The sequence below is a fragment of the Poeciliopsis prolifica genome, unplaced genomic scaffold (assembly GCF_027474105.1).
Source record: "Poeciliopsis prolifica strain line A6 unplaced genomic scaffold, Auburn_PproV2 SCAFFOLD039, whole genome shotgun sequence".
In the NCBI taxonomy this organism is placed as follows: Eukaryota; Metazoa; Chordata; class Actinopteri; order Cyprinodontiformes; family Poeciliidae; genus Poeciliopsis; species Poeciliopsis prolifica.
Window position 1 is genome coordinate 1,726,385 of NW_026562414.1, and position 17,890 is coordinate 1,744,274.

Below are 17,890 nucleotides of genomic sequence, written 5' to 3' on the forward strand. Positions count from 1 at the left end.
AAAGACAGTAAATCAGAAATTTGTGTAGCTAACAAGTTGATAAATCTCCCTGAATGAAAGATTCAAGGACCAAGTGTGAAAAAATGAAGAATACAGATTTTTTTCTTGGACAAGGTCCATGTTTAAAGTCAAACTTGAAGGATGAGCTCGCCTGCTGGAAATCTGCTTATCTGTATTTTTCCTTGATTCAATTTCCACCTCTGCACTCTCAGCTTTTGGGAGAAAGTTTTGTCTTTTTTCTACCTGATGCTGATGCAAAACCTACCCATTTACATTTATTAAAAGCAAACCTGGGCGGACAGGTTTCTGGATCAGTCATCAGTTACACGGCCGGTGCCTTAAAGGTTACACTTCATCAAATTCTGCTCTGTGCAAAGACCTGCTTATCCAGTGATTCGTTCTAATCATTCAGATTAAATGACATTCATTTTTTATTGCGGTGGGTCAGCTTTGTACAGCAGAGGTTCATTAACTTGAAACATACTCAATAGAGACATTCTTTCACACACACACATTTCATGTTGCTAAATGATGCCTTCCTGAAGCACAGAGGAATGTGAGCACAGTCGCTAATGTTTTATAGGCATTACTATTCCTTTTTAAACTCATGAATTTACCCCAGTTGGGGTCAAGTTGATTTGCAAAGGAAAGACAAACCACATGCATACAACGTCTTTTTGTACTGGATGCTGTGAAACAGTAAACAAGCTTTCAGGTTGCAATTTGTTGCCTCTAAATGTGTAATTTACCACAACACTCCATGAACCACTGCATGCTGTTTTCCTACCCCCATTTTCTGTCTCCCATGAGAATTAAGCCACTAAATCAAATTCATAATACCCACAGGCTTTTTATTTGTTGCCTCTATTTCATGAATTTTTGAAAAATATGCAGTGCGCCTCTGAGAGGTCTCTCTCTCCTGTGGCAAGGAGCTGAATCACAATAACAACCCTCGCCTACATTTGTTATACGCATATTTTCCGTCTTACTTAGCTGTTTCGACAACTAATGTTGGCAAAACACCGCCATCATGTGGTATAACAAGAACTGCACATTTCTACACAGACATCTAGGCTTGATTCACAAGCCTAATCATTTGGTCCAAATAACAATAGAATAGAATAGAATAGAATAAATACAAAAAATTTACTGTTTGTGTGTATTTGTAGCTAAAAAGAAACACCAGATTATCTAAAAGAAATTAGAAAAATGTGCTGACAACAGCAGAGATGTACACATTTATTGTTTTTGTCAAGAGCAGTGATGGTTACGAAGCGATAACGCTCCCTTGTGCATGCAGTTGCTGAGTTTGCTAACTTGTAACTGTTTTTGGTGGCTTGACAAGCCAAAAACTGTTGCTACAAATACAACATTCGGTCTGTTTATTGGTCAGATGTGTCTGGGGCAGGAGTACCAAAAATAAATGTAAATACAGGAAGCAGATGCTTTGTTCTGAGTTAGTAGAACCAGGAAGACCCAGCACTGCCTTTGAGCGGCAGTTCCTCCTTTATGCTGCGATTTTCAAGCTCCTGAGGTTCTGCCTCAAATAGCAGCCTATACCTGCTACTCCCTTACTCAGCTACTCCTTCAGACTAGCCAGAAGCAATTAGCAAACACCTGGTGCAACTGTGCATTAGCTGACATAATATGCTACTAACTATAGGCCAGAGTGCTGCAAGACAACAGAGTAGCACCGCTTCCCTGCAGTGTAGCCCAGTTGAGATTCTAGTTTAAAGAAAAAACTTGTGTCAAATAGAAATGTATGCATTTCCTGGAAGATCTTGACAGAATGGTGAACCATTCATCCACATTATTTGCCAAATTAAAGCAACAAATAGAGGTGACAATCACAGCTGCAAGTCTTTCAGGAGCTTTTAGTAGCTAGCCTTTTAAAAAAACAAACTTATGATTGATTAAACATAATGTGGTGCGGGAGCACTGGCTTTCAAGTTTGCCACATATTCTTAATTGAATTTAGGTGGACTTTGAGAAACTGAATCATTCCACTGAAGCTCTGGCTTTATTCTGAAGGTTTTATTGGCATCTCTCCCACAGTTGATTCTTTTGTCCCGAACAGGTTTTCTTCCAAGATTGCCCTGGATTTAGCCCCGTCCATTTTCATTTACCATGTTCCTCCTGGCTTTTGAAGAACAGCATCCCAATCATCATGTTTCACCCAGAATTGGGTTTATTTTCCAATTCTGTTTTTATCTTACCACAACTTTTACCCTGACCATTCTGGTATGTTTATTGATCTTCATGATGCTGTTTGTTCACTAACAAAGTCTCTGAGACTTTCATAGATGAGCTAAATTCAAACTGTAATAAAATTAAATTCCAGTACATGACACGCTTTGCCTTTTCATTTATTGTAAATCTAGATTAATTGGTCTTGGAGTCTGAGACTAGATCTTTGCTGTTTTAAAATAATCTCAAAAGCGTATATTATTTTTGAAGTATTATTTTTATTGTTTTTTTATACTGTTATTTTTCCTTAGATTGGTTGATTATCGTCACAGGAAAATGCAGGATGTGGTGCACCACCAGATCTTCCTGAGTGAAACACAAATGAACATGAATAGCATTTCCGATATGAGTAATCATGAAACTTAAGCAGTTCAAAAAGTAATTTAAGTCATAATCATTTTAGAGATTTTTTACACTGCCACACTTTTCTGTTAGCTAGGTGCTCTGACAGAGAATATTTTCTGTTTTATGTTCTGTGTATGCTTCTCACAGGAAGATAATTAGTGGTGCACTGCATTCTAACTCTGTCCCCGGTGCAAATAATCAACAACTTATGTCAACCATCCGCTGCAAACTAGTCGTGAAAGTGTTCCTTTTCTTGCTCAGCTCCCACATGGCTTTTCTTTTAGTGTCACTCATTACCTTCTTTTTTACCTAAATTGTCAATCAATGACAGTTTATTAGCTGGTAGTCAAATTTTACATGGCGATAGATGACTCGCTGTGACGACTCCTTAAGAGAAGAACCCAAAAGGAAAAGAAGAAGTTGGTAATCAATGTTTATTCGTTGTTCTCATATATTTCTATGATTTTTTCCATGACAAGAAAAATACAGTTTGCTATTTTTCAAAGAGATTCTATTATGAAAGATTCCCTTTTTGCATATTTTTGTACATCCATTTGGGCCTTAACGGAATTCTAGAAATAGTCCAAGTGCTAACCAAAACCAGCCAGAAATTTTCTTGCAATAACTTAATGCTTTTAGGTTCTGGAAAAGAACCATTTCAAGTTTGCCACATATTCTTCATTGAATTTAGGTGTTGATATTGATATCACAAACAGCGGAGACTGTCTCTCACCTATTAACTCCAGATTACCCCAGGTCCTCATCTAGCACAGTTCAATCCACTTTACTGTTAGAAGATGAGCATGTTCGGTCAGCTGACTGTATCAATTTATACAACGGCTGCTGAAAAAGACAAGTATTGTTGAGTATACCATCCAGAAACCTCTTGGTGTGTTTTGTTAGTTGTGTAGGAGGAGTCAGTTCTTCAAGGTCTGACTCACGGTCAGATGTATATTTACAACTGCGTTCTGTTTGGAGCCATTTTCATATAAAGTGCAAGGGGAAACACTGAGTTAGAGGGCAAAAGCTTATTTGCGTGAAGTAAGCTGAGTCTTAAAACAGCTCATTCTGAAATAAGATCAAAATAGGCAGAACTGAGCAAAAAAAATCTGACCAGAGAATGATGTCATAAAAATGCAATAAACATGTTTTGTAGGAAGAATCTAAAATTGTCTCATATTGATGTAGCCAGATGGATTAGGAAAGGGCTGTTGCTATTTATACCTCGCTCTATCCCTTGAACTTTTTCACTTTTCCAATATAAATTCTTGAAGTGGTTTTCATATTGTACCTGCCAAATGCAGGCACAACGCAGAAATTAAATTGCTTGTACAGAAAATTCAGACAGTTTTCTTTACCTCAAACACTAGATGGCAGTGTAAGATCACACTAGTAATACTATCCTGATGACTCTGTGCAGCTTGGCAAATATAATCCACAGCAGAATCCACTAATGGTGCTTTTTGTTAAGGATTTGTGTGAAACTCTCTTTGTGCGTCAGTCGATATGAAATCAGTATTATGTGCACTCTGCGTTCCCTCGTTGATATTTCTGTTTAATGCCACCCACATCTCTTTGCCACCAGGCTAACTGCTGGGATATGTAAATCTGCCAGGTGATTGAACTCAAAGAGAAACAAATGTGACAGTATCCCATTGGTTAAATTTGGATAAAAATTGTGATTACAGGAGGTCCCTTCAAGTCTGTCGATGCAAAACCAGGTGTGATGGTTCTTTGCAGCAAAGGGAGCTCAGCCCCTACACAACAGCTTTCCCTGCATCATCGCCATCATTTTCATCCTCCTTTCATCCTTTTCCAAATCAGCTAGAAATTTCATGATGGCATCAACTGCATCTAAAACAAAGATGAAAGGATATCTGGGGTACAGAGGTAAAAAGGGTACTCAACATGGAAAAACAAAACTAAAACCTCAGATAAAAGACAGTCATCTCGCATCTCGTCTACCTACTTACACTTACACACTTAATGACTCATCGGGATCAACAGTATTGACCTTTTTCAACACCCAGTCCATGGTGTGTGCTGGATTAGCAGCAGGATTTTGACTTGCTGTGATGACCAGGTCTCCAGTCCTCGGTGTCGCCTGATGCCGTTGGCTGCTAAATGTCATCGAGAATGGAAGAAGAGAGCAGTGATCTGCACTCAGGCTGTAAACAAATCCCTTTTTCCCAACCACGCTGCTCACCAGGGGTCACTTGCCAAGAGCTTGAGCAATTGCAGTGTTTACTTTTTCCTTCAGACTCTTCTTTTATAATGACTGGCAAGAGAAATAAAAATATAGATGTTGTACAGAAAAGAAAAATGCTTTGAGGACAGAGTTACTCCTGAGGGGCGACTCGATATGAACAATGTCTTAAGTCTGGATATGAAGTAGCAATTGCTAACATGCTAGCAATATGTCAATACATACAGTGTCTCTCAAAAGTACACACAGTCCTGAGAAAACAATGAGACTTTGATCAATAATCTCAAAACCTTTTCCAGATATGGCTTATATCCTGTACAGTTGACAAAAAGTTTTTAAAAATACTAGAGGAAGAAATATAACATGCATCCTTTATCTGAAGCCATAGTTTTCAGCAACACTGGGGGTACTGCATGAGTTTTCAAAAGACTGACCGTCTTCTACATGTGACTATATACTGTGTTCTCTAGTAGGACTGCAAGACTGAATGCTTTGTTCCCAAGAAAATATCCAGAGATGTGTAATATTTTCTAAAACCATGTGGGTTAAAGGGTTGTGATCTGACATAGGTCCTCAACCCTGGTCTTCAAGTCCACTGTTCTGCATGTTTTAAGTGTTTCCGTGTTGCTGCACACCTGGGTTACATGAAAAGGTGATTAACAGGCTTCTGCAGCAATTGCAGCCATGCAAAGGAGGTAATGGAATCATAATTATTTGAATCAGCTGTGCTGGAGTGAGAAAACATCAAAAATATGTAGTACAACTGCACTCTAGGGATCGGGTTGAGGTCTACTGGTTTAGGGTGTACAAAAGAAATCATCCTCTATTTCTTTTGTGTGTTTTGTACTTTTTGCTTCTCAACACATAAACAAGTTTATGGTTTGCAGAGCAAGGAACCTGCACAGGCATTCTAGAAAGCGATGAGGGTTTCTAGTGTTTATGACAGGATATTTTATGAACCCTGTACTGTGAAGCTGACATCTGCTTCCATATTGTTGTACTCGTGTCACCTCATGATTGATGGCAGGACCTGTTTACTGTCAGAAGCAGGTTTAAATGGCTCCAAGTCTTCCATTTGTAGCAGTGCCTGGCATTTACAGATAATGAAGGGCATAATCGGTGCAACCATGAAACTCATCAGTAGTTTACACTCAGCTTGAAAAGGCTTGTCCTTTGAATGGAAAGTAAAACAAAGACTCAAGGTCAAGATCTACAGGTAAGAGGGTGATTTCTTTTCAATTCAGACGCTGTACTCAGCAGCCGGGCTTGCCTCTGCAGAAAAAAAAAATCTTTGTCATCTTTGCCACATTACCTCTCTAAGGCCAGTCTTGTACATGGCAAGTCAAGAAGGAATTTAAATTGAGTTGTGGTAGTTGAGATTATTACAGATCTGCTACAGTTAGAGGCCTGGCTAAGTCGCTGTTCTAACTTGTGAGATTGTTAGTTTTCTAGGAAATTTCTTGCTGCATTTAGCAGATGCAGTGGTGATACATGGATAGTAAATAGTAGATATTTTTTATGTTGCTTGCACAGCATGTAGGTAGCTTTGTCAGTACTCCCTACTTCTGCTTAGACTGAATATATTCAAAATCACACAAAGAGGGGTTTTTCTTTTTATGCTCTAATAAAAAAAGGAAATTATTGTAAAAAAAAAAAAAGGGAAAAATATTTGGTCAGAAACGAGTTTCAAAATGTCAGTTTTTGACTGGAGTAATCTTTTCCAGAAAAAAATGGACCTTTGGAGGCTGTGTTTCATTATTTTCCTGTTTCAGAACTGCTTTTTCTGAGCCATATCTTCCCAAAATTGACAATGATTGAGAAATGAAAACTAAACTGTGGCAAAAATAGAATCAAGCAAATAAAATAAGTTATTCACTTACCTAAAGGCACAATTGAAAACACAGACTCTTTCATAGACATTAGTAACATCAATAGATTTTGGGGTCAAGTTGGGAGTGTTGTTTATTACTTTGCACATTGCTCACAGCCCTGTTGTTTAAATGAACACAAAAAAGTCAAAGTCAAACTTTAGATCTCAGATCATCATATAGACTTCAACAAAAAACTCGGGAGTCTTTCAAATCACAACACTTTTGACAACAATGTGCCGAGTTATCAACCCAAGCTTTTAATTTGATCATGATTTAATTAATTTATTAACTAATTTCAAACTGTTTTCAATGCAGTTTGATGTTAAATTTGAAGATTATGTCCTTTGAAAAAATGGAGCTGATGTATCGATAATATGTCATCTGTCCATGATTTATTCCCTTTGTATAAACACAATTTTCACATCTTTACAAACTCACATTTTATTTGTCTGGCTCATTTTTGAAGTATGAATAAAACTTCACAGGGATTCAATTAAGACGTTTCAACAGAAAACTACAGACCAAGGAAGTGGGTGGATGGATACCCACTTACAACAAGGACAGTTCAAAGATTTTTTCATATCCATTATCCTTTTTATGACAGAAATATATTTAAATCATGTCCCATTCTCTTCCATACTTCACAGGAACCATGAGTCTTGTGAAAGATGTTCAATAGGACAACAGACTCTATCCAGACTCCTTGGTCAGACAATACTACTTCTTAACAATGTGAGAAATGGCAGCTTCTCAAATGTGTATCGTTTGAAAGCTTTGTGCAAAGATATGCTTACAAGAAGCATATCTTTGCTTGAAATAAGCATATCTTTGAGGTTGTGTTTAAAAACACAAGATTCATATTGTGCATTAGAGATTTCTTTATGCTACATTTCTTAGTTTTTGCTGAAGCTACAAGTGGAGAAAATAAGAGCTGGCTTGAAAGAGTATTTATAAACCTGAAGAAATACTAGAAGCTTACACATCTTTTAAAGGAATCTACAGACTAATGGCAAAGGAAACAGAAACTGATTTCTGCATGGTAATTATTGAACTTCTTCAATTTACCTGAACTTGGAAGGAATCCTTTGTGAAAAGAAACATGTTTGAAGGATTTTTAAATTTTAATTTTTGCACCAAAACATTTGTGGTTGCATCACTTAAACTGAAAACCTTTGCATGAAACACTGTAATAGAATGTGCATACTAATATTTTGGAGACTCACAATTACCATATTTAAATTCTAATATTAAAAAAGGCTAAAACATTTTATAATAATCTTTGTTTCTTGTTGGTCCACTGTTCCAGTAGCAGCTGGTGGGTGTTTACACCATTTAATTACACACTGAAAAAGCACAGACTGCACAATATGTTTAGAAATGTTTTCTATTAAAAAGCTGACCTCAGGATACATTTAAAGTCACCAGTCTGCTCCCACAGTGTGAAAAACCTAATTATTATTACGTGTTTTTACATCCTTCGGTGCTGTAAAATTGAAAATAAAAAAAAATATATTTTAAACCTGCGGGTTTCATATTCTTTTCCTCCCAGATCTAAACAAGAATCCAACAGTCCTGCAACCCCCCACCCCCAAACTTTAGGGAAAAAAACAAGATTTTTCTCTTGTAGAGTATGCAAAGTACAGAGATTAACCCACTCTCCAAAAAATCCTCCCCATGGCTTATCACACAGTCCATTCAGCCATCATTGAACGCACCAAACTTAACGACGTTGAGGAAAAACAAACCTATCAGTTTCAGACAGGAAGAAGGAGTAACCACGTGCTTCATTTCTCCCTGCTATCAGGCTTCTTTTAATGATAAGAAACCAACAGTGACAAGCGCGGATGCAGTGATGGCCGCGCAGGCTTCAGTCTGCTAACCAGCAGGATGGGACAAAGGGATCCTCCTCCTGCTGATAGCTACGCTAAAGACGATGTAAGAACAGAAAAATGACAGGCAAATCACGGCAGTGCACCTTTTCAAAGAAAGTATCCATACTCATTAAATTTTTCAATAGTTTGTCAAGTTAAAGCCAAACCCTTTTAAATATTTTATAGACGTTTTATATGATAGTCCAAATGACAAAAATGTAATTCCCCTCATTAGATTCAGAGAAGACACACAATACACAGTCACACTTCAGTAAAATGCTTGGAAAGATGTGTGTGGTTAAAGAAGATGCACACATACAATGTGTATTATTAATGTTATATTGTAAAAATGTTAATGATTTTTGCAATAACATAATAATATACTATGCAAACATAGGAAAGAGATTTTTAGAACAATAAAGTTTTTACAACACAATATGGTTTTACTTTCTTCTTTTTTCCTTGGATGGCAGCTCTGTAATTTTAAATAAATTAGGAGTTGTTTTTTTTTTGGGAAGTAACATTTTTTTCTGTTTCCATGTTTTAGTGTATAGTAAAATGTTTTTACAAAAAAATAATAGGTTTCATTCTGGTATGAAAATTCAAAACAAAAACTGCATTAATTATATACACATGTGCCAATTCATGGTGTTGTGAATTGGTGCTACATAAATAAACTGAATTGAAAACACCTTAAATATAAAAATATAGAAGTTTTTTTATTATTATTTTTGTCCAAAGTTATTAAGAGCCTTTGTGAAAGTTGTAGATCCCTCAACCCTCAACTCAAGGGAAAAGAATACAAATTTTCAGTTAAATAAAAATATAAAGTACATTGACATGTGCTGGTAATAACAGCTTATAAAACTTTTAGAAGGTTCCTTTAGAAAGACACTCAGTGTGGGTTTTCACTACAGGACTTAATTCTTGGCTGTCATTGGTCCAGAACAAATGAATGGCCCAAACAAAGTCCTGGTGAAGAAAATGTGGCGACTCAACATACTATGGGAAGATGTTGAGTCACCACATTGTAAAGTCATCAAGAAAGACTGTCTTACATTTGACAAGGGCATCTCTTCTCTTTGATGAGGACAAAGGCCGCACTGTCAAGATAGATGGGAAGTGTGAGCCTAAATCCAGTCATGCCTGGGCATCTGACAAGATTAATTTACTTCATAATGAGGGCAGCGGGGATTTATGTGTAATGGGGAGGTGAGTCCAATATCTCAGCGGGCACCAGTTCTTAATTTCAGGCAAATCCACTCACTCATGTCACCGCTCTCTGTGAACGTTGCACCTTTTCACTCTTGTCTGCTCTGCACCGACAGAGGTGGCAGTTTCCCTGATGAGCTCTGTTCTGCTCGATATTTTCAGATCACGGTGAACTGCTGCTGTTGCCAAGAAGACAAGACCGTGGAAGAAATATTTGGACAGCCAAGTAGGAGAAACTTCCATCCTGTACTTAATAACAAGTCACAGAGAAGTGCAGTAAGGCTAAGCTAAACCGATGCACCAAGTTGCTAAATATATTCAGAGTTTGTTTATGCTCTACGGAAATGCCTTTTCCCTGAAGCGTGTTTTTATGCCTTTAAAATAAACAACTTTGCATACTGCGAGAACTCTTTCACATGTTTGGAAAGCTTTTCAGGAGCAGATTCAAAGACAGCTGGGGCACAGAGCAGTTTCTGTATTTCTAAAGGATACAAGGTTACAAAAGAATTATAATTGAGAAATGGCAATTTGGTCACATTAGACAACATGCATCTCTGAACAAGGACAAACTTTTTCAGAGATGCAATAATAATAATAATAATAATAATAATAATAATAATAATAATAAATAACAACACAGTTTCAAAACTGAGACAGGAGATAATCCAACACTTCCTCAGAATACCATGGGAGAATTAGAGTTCATACCTTCCAGCAAGCATATAAATCCTTTCAGAACCAAGACCTTTTCAATTAAAACCTGTAAGATTATGCCCAACAGAATTTGTGAATATTACATCTTAAAGTAGAGTTTGAGGATGATTAAGCAACCAGAATATGTTAGCTCCATGGACGCAGTAGTTTTCCATTTTATTTGAATGTCTTTCACGTGTTCTTTGAAGACTTGCAGCGTTTTTTCCTCATTTCCAGATATGTCCTTAAATCAGACTATGACTATCTTCCTAAAATAATTGCGCAAGTCTTTTTTTTTTTTCCAAGAGTAATTTTATTTTGCCTAAAATATTTTTGGAAAGAAAGAGGTGGAAAAACATGACTTGGGCTCTTGTTTTCTGAAGTTGACGATATCTTGTTTCATGTTGTTCAGGACATTTTTTCCTTAACATAAAAACTAAAAGAGCATCCTTCTTAACTCTTATTAAGGTAAAACAGAGATACAACTGGCAGAATGCAAAATATATGTTCACTCCAGATGGTCTAAACCTAATTTTATTCTATTTGGGTAACATTGGAATTCAAAACCCACTAACAAATGAATCCTATGTCTAAGTTAAGTTGCTAGAGAAGTATTTTTGGTTTTGAATTTTAATCTTGCATAAAAGTTGGCCAGTTTTGTACTATTTGAAAGTTAGATTTTTACTTTCATGTGGAAAATGCACACCAAAATAAATTTTGTGACTTTGCCAGGCTTTGCGAAGCAGTGGCTAAACCTAGAGGTGTAAAAGGAACAAGCGGGGAGAGCACAGCAGGTATCTTTAGTCATTACTGGAACCCCAGCAGAAAGGATTTGTGTTTACTGTGAGCAAAGCAGCATCCCAGTTCTTTTTGTCGGCCAAAGCAGAATCATTTTCTCCACGATTTCATTCCATGGCGTTTGTTTTCAGGCAAGGTTTTGTGCTGTTTGCATTAGTCATGCAACCGAAGCAGGAGTCACGACACAAAGAGGGCCATTCATTATGTCATCAGAATGAGATGTGTTTTATTGTGCTGGATTGTAGCAAGTGACAGATTTGAAGACAGAGGAGTTAAATTTTTTCTGGCTAAGCCAAAGAACCACTGATTGTAAATGATGTCTCGCCCCTAAAGAAAGGCCTGGCCAAGCTGTTCATGTTCACCAGGCCTTGTCTTGCTCCACTGACCCCTGGACTCAACACTCAGCGCCTCCTTTTTCCATTTTCCAAGGCAGCCAGAAGCCAGTTGGTTTTATTAGAAGTTTTTTTTTTCTTTTTTAAACTATAGCCTCAAACATTCATCCTCTGTCCTAACACATCCTAGACAGTTTTCTGTCTGTTCTGCCTGCCTCACTTCATCTTCATTTCTCACTCATCTCCCTCTCTCTGTGCTGTAGACATTTTCTTTTTTGTCTTCTTTCTTTCTTTCTTTCTTTCTTTTTTTTTTAACTTTCTCACATTTTCACTTAATCCTCCGACTTATCCCCCAGAGCTCATTCCAGTGGATCAGTTTGGCCTGGCTTCTTTTAAACCCCTCTTCCACAGAAAATCAACACAGCAAACACCAACACTAGTTGAAGTTTTATTAAAAATTTCCTCTTTTTTTCCCTCTTACCACACAGTCTTCAGGGAACACGGGTGGCTCTCATCTACTTTGCTTTAATTGAACTCCCACGGGCAGACTGACACAAACACATTCTGCCGTCGACCTAAAACTGAAGAGATGGGCCTCATTTTTTTTTTTTTACTTTATTGATATTCTGCTGGCTGAACTTCCCAGGGGGGAGGTCGTGGTCAGCAGCTCTAAAATAATTACAACAAAAAACACGAGCTGAGAGTCTTCGATCAGCGGTGTGATGAATTAATAAAAAATCTTTTCATTTGAATAAATCTTTTCTCTTTTGTTTTTTTGTTTTTGTTTTTTTTAACACCCTTGAGACTTTAGCTTACGGATCATATATAACAGCGGCAAGTTTTCTTTGATCACAGCTTAATTAGCGCTTTTTGCTTGAACTGTCATAAGGGCACACTGTTTGACATAAAGTAAACCCATTCTGTACCATGAGGCAGAATCTGTCCCCAGATGAATTATTTAGCAGTTTATTTCTGCATAATTTCCAGATGATGTGTCCAAATCCTGCACAGAGGGGTGGCGTTTCATCTTTGCTTCCAGAAATGAGCACATCTGCAGAGGGATCTTGAGGCTCTCTGTGAAGCCAGCTATGCAGCATCTGTGTTCTCTGAGATACATATCCGCTGGTTATGGGAACTGCTTCAAAAACCCCAATGAATCCTTCGAAAACGACAGACAAATCGAGAAACTGTTTGGGAAGATAAATTGGCAAGATAGTTTAGTAGAAATTAGCTGAACGCAAACACAAAGTGAAGCTTTGTAACTAATTTGGACCCTTCTGCGCATGGGATATTATGCTGAGACCACCCGTTGCCATAGTTGCCTTCCTGCTATACATGATGTTTGTGTCATGATGCTTCCTTGTCAGAGAAATTAACTGTTTCTCACTTGCACTATTACCTAGACACAAAATACCCCCCATTAGGCACAAAACTGCCTCAGCGTTTAGCTTCATTACTGCCACTATCTTCACTCGAGCTCTTTTTCATTCTCATGCCATTGTAGTTATTAGTGTGCTCATTAACACATTATTATTACATCATTTACAAGTACACAAATGCATCCTCCTATTCATCAACTACAACCAGTTTATCATTATCACCGAGCAAGTAAAGATGGGTAATGATACTAGAAATAATTTTTGGCCAACAGTGCCTTGCATGTATTGTAAACAGAATTACACACAGGTGAATTCTGTTTACTAGTTAAGCAACTTGTGCACAAGATTTTATTTATCTGCATCCGGGTAAAGGGGTCTGAATACATTTTGTGCAGCTTTTTGTTGGTGTATCACAAGAAAATCCAACTAAAAATGCTGGAGAATTTGGCATTGACTTGACAAAATGTAAAAATGTAGCATAAATATTCATCAATATGGATTTAACAAAACAAATAGGATAAAAATGTGACTTTGTGACAATTGTCTTGTAACAAAGACTCAATTTAAAACTGATTCCTTACTAAGTTGCCTGTTATGTGCAGCGAGATTACATTGTGTCCCTGAAGCTTGGCAGCAATTTCAATGTCTACATTAATCATAGATCAACCCTAAGTGGCTCAGGAAGCAAAAACAAAAACAGAGAAAGAACCATCCATCTGAAATGCACAGGAAGTGGACAGAAAATTATCAAGAAAAAAACTAATAAAAGAAGAATCCTTAAAAAAAACATTCAGAAATACTGAAAAGATTTAAATTTAAGCATTAGAAAATTATTTGCTACTAATAGAGTTGAATGCTCAATGATTCAAGGTTTAACCACACAATGGTGGTTTCAAATGAGGATACTTTAAAATCCTCATATGATAGGATTTCACTTTTTCTTTTTAAGAAAATACTCAAAGTGCAATTTTAGAGAGACCCATTTCTCTGAAATATAATATAAATATAACCCCTTTTATAAAAGGGGTTTTATAAAAAAAAGATCTACTTCTTCAGCTTTACTTCATATTTGATTGTTATTCTCTCATCAAAAAGTGTTGCTTTGATTCTTGCGCCCTTTCTTTTTCCCTCTATATATGTGCTTAAATATGACAGACTTTGTACCTCAAAAATAGCTGCAGAAGCACACAGAAAAAAAGAAACAAAAACAAAAAAGTCATCAATCTAAATTTTTCAGAAAAGAAATACCAACTGAAGCCAAAATGACATTGGCTTAATTATAGCAGAAAAAAATGGATCTAATCTTCTTGATGCAAGGAACATAATTACATCACCATTTTAGATTATCTATTTAAATTATGTTTTCTTAAATGGGTTTCATTTCATTACTCTGAAAGAAATTCTTGATTGCAAGTTAATTCAAAATGCAAAAAGGCTCTGTAATGTTGGCTGAACATGGACACAAAGGTCCCAGACAGACAAGTCTATTTTTTTTGTCCTGCAGTGCACCTAAATATGTGTTGCATAAAATGTCAAGCGACTTAAGTAACACCTATGCATTTCAGCAAAGTCTTGCATGCCCTGGCATCCTCAACTTGTCAGATGTGACAATCTGAAAATTCTACTTTGACTAAAAGCCCTAAAAATACCCCCAAAGGAACGTACAAACCAGCGCAGCCACGCATGAGTCAAATCCTGGAAATACGAAGGTGAGAAATGAATCTCCATGAGCCAGACTCATATCTGACTCCTGAAAATAACTCCTATCTGGATGCTATTATTAAAAACCTTATTACCTTCTTCATCTGCAGCCCCTTTGTCATTATTATTACAGTCACACAGCATATCATCAACTTCATCAGAGCCACAACGATAACCGTCGTCATTATCATCATCATCATCATCATCATCATCATCATAATAATGCTATTGCGCCTGCTGTAACATCGGTGTTATTACCCCGTCATCAAATATTCACTTATTATCACCAAGTATATGTGATAAAAATGGTTGTGATGAATTTGGTAATTCAGCTCAGCAAAGTAGAGCAATTTATAATCTTTGGAAGTAATTATGTGTAAAGCTTTGATTGAAGAGACTCCACAGCTCAAGCAAGTTCAAAGCAAATCTCTGCTTACGTTTAGATTACATCCTGTAAATTAAACACACAAATGAACATTCTTTTTTTTCTTCTTTTTTCTAATGACAAATAATAGAGACATTGCTAGTTCTCCAGCTAGTTCATTGCAGCAGAAACCACTGCTGCAATGAACTAGATGGAGGTGATATTTTGAGAAAGTTCCCACACCTTCATTTGACCCAATAGATTAGCTGGTGAATCAAAAACTGATAAATGATTCCTGATGACACACAGATTAGGTCAGAAAATATGAAGCTTGAAGTGGAGGCAGTTTTATCATGATCTTTTCCCCTGGAAGGCTTTTGCTGGACATTTTTTTTTTTGACATGACAGATGCTAAGACACTGAAGAGAAGTGCTGTCCCCGGCAGATAAAATGAATAACACTGTTTATCTTGTTCAGATGGTCCCAGTCAAGGAGTGAGATATATTAAAAAGGAGACCGCTGTTTTTGAAGTCAGGCTTTTTGAAATACTCATGAGTAGTTAGTCTATTTTTGAGTTGCAGGCAGTCAGAGTGCTGTCTATTTTCAGATAAAAAGGGGTTTTATAAAAAATAAATCAAAATTATGTTGCTTTTGAATGGGGACAAAAGAAAAACAGCTTTTCACCATCTACTATCCCCTTAGACCACAAGAAATATTTGGTGATTCAATGTGAATACCACACTGTGGATTTTTTTTACTGCTATTTGAACTGCATGGACTCTGTTTGCGTGACACGTCTTGGTATTTGGAATATCACTGGGAAGGTGTTATATCAAACTGTGAACTCTGCTGTAAATTTCTGTAGATAACGAAATTAGTCTAAAGCTAGTCTATATTACAATATTGGTTAAAATACAACAACCTGGTTGACCCACATGATACATTATAGAGAAAAATTATCCTTTGCATGGCAGCATTTCAGATCTTCACAATTTATAAATAACAATGTGTGTAATATTAAAATTGCGAAGACAATTTCATGATGGATGGTTTATGGGATCTAATGGGCTGTGAAGACTGTTCTATCTGCACCACCGATTGCAGAAAATGGCCTGCAGCTTGCTCTGCTAACCTCTGAGACTGTCCATGCTGATGCAAGTAACCAGCTAAAAGTGTCAGTTGAAAGCAAATGGATTCACTACAGTGTTTGTCTTGTGTAACTTTGTGTATTAAATCAGATTTCTTTTGTTCAACACAACAGTAACTTTGGTAGTCGAGTCTAATTTATCCAACAAACCAGTGGTGGATGTTTAATGTTGACAAATGGCAAAGGCTGAATCTTCTGTGAAATACTGACATTTATGTCAGTGCTTTGAAGATGTTTATAACCTAAAACACTGGCACAGAAATTTTGTCTGGGCACAAGCTTTCCATAATGAAAGCTCAGGAAATGTGCAGAAAAATGTATATAAGACTGATTAATCAACAGTTAAATTCAAATTGGAAACTAAATCTGAAAAGATCAGGGTACATTTCATTTACTTACAGAGGAGATATATATTCTGTTTCAAAAGGAAAATATTAAATGATCTCTGCTCACATGCATTCACACCTTACACCCAGCAAGATTCTATCATGTAGGTCTTACAGTCCTATTTTCACAAGTGTCAGAGTTTCACCTGAGTATTTCAGTTGTATTACACTTCAATGCTGTTTTTAGGAAGACACATGGCGGTTAAACCTCTGTTAAGTCTGCTTTTTCAATTTCGTCTGAACCACATAAAATCCATTTTCCCAACAGGCAAAAAAATAAAACCCTCGAACACTGATGTGTGAAAACATCTAGCTGAACAGCACCTTGAAAAGTTATTGGTAATCTTTAAAGTGTTCATTTTTTGTTCAATGCATTTTATTAAGATCTCATGTGATAGACTAACACAAAATAGTTCAGAATCGTGAAGTGGATGACAAAACAAGAACATACACTCCAGAAAAAATAAACTGAAAAATGTGTGATAAAATAAAAAACTGAAAAAATGTGTGCTACTGTATTCCCCAGGCTGAATCAACATTTTTCAGAACCATCTTACACCTGTTTTTGCCCATTGTTCTCTACAAACTTTCCCAACGTCAGTACGATTGGACAATCAAAGTGACATTTTCAAGTCTTATCACATATTACTATTGGATTTGGTCTGACTGGATATTTGATTGAGTGTTTCAAACACTGGAAAAAAAAATATTTTTCCAAGTCCTTTCATTGAAGCTCTGTCTGTATATTTACTGTATTTGTCCTTGTTGAAGGTCAACACCCACTGAGGTCCTTTGCTGGGTTCAACAGGCTTTCTGCCAGTATTATTTTGTATTTTGCTCATTCCTATCACCTTGCACAAGGTACCTTGTTCCTGTTAAAGAAAATAATTCAGATGCTGCCACTTCCAAGTTCCATGTCTGTAAGAATGTGAGGTTTTAGTTATTTTCTGATGCAAGCCTTGGATCTCAGGAAGGCAAGGCAGATTGACTGAACATAAAAGAGTATTGGTGACATAAGTCCATGGAGGGAGTCATGTTTTCTGTTGTGCTCAATAACAACAAAAGCAACAACAAAATACAGACACATGTTTGATGCACCAGTCCCTTTAACTAAATGTTAAAATTTCTCTACATTAATACTGCACATATTCTTTTTGTTTTCTGTTTTTGCAAACTTGTACACTGACAGTCGTAATGGGCTCATCAAAAGCTTTTCATCCGTGATATTTCATTTGCATCAGGCTCTTTATCATCACCGCTGCTGTTTTACTCTGCAAGAGTCTGCAGAGATGCTGAAAAAAAGGAAAAAAAAGAAAAATGATTTTTCCTGCACCATGT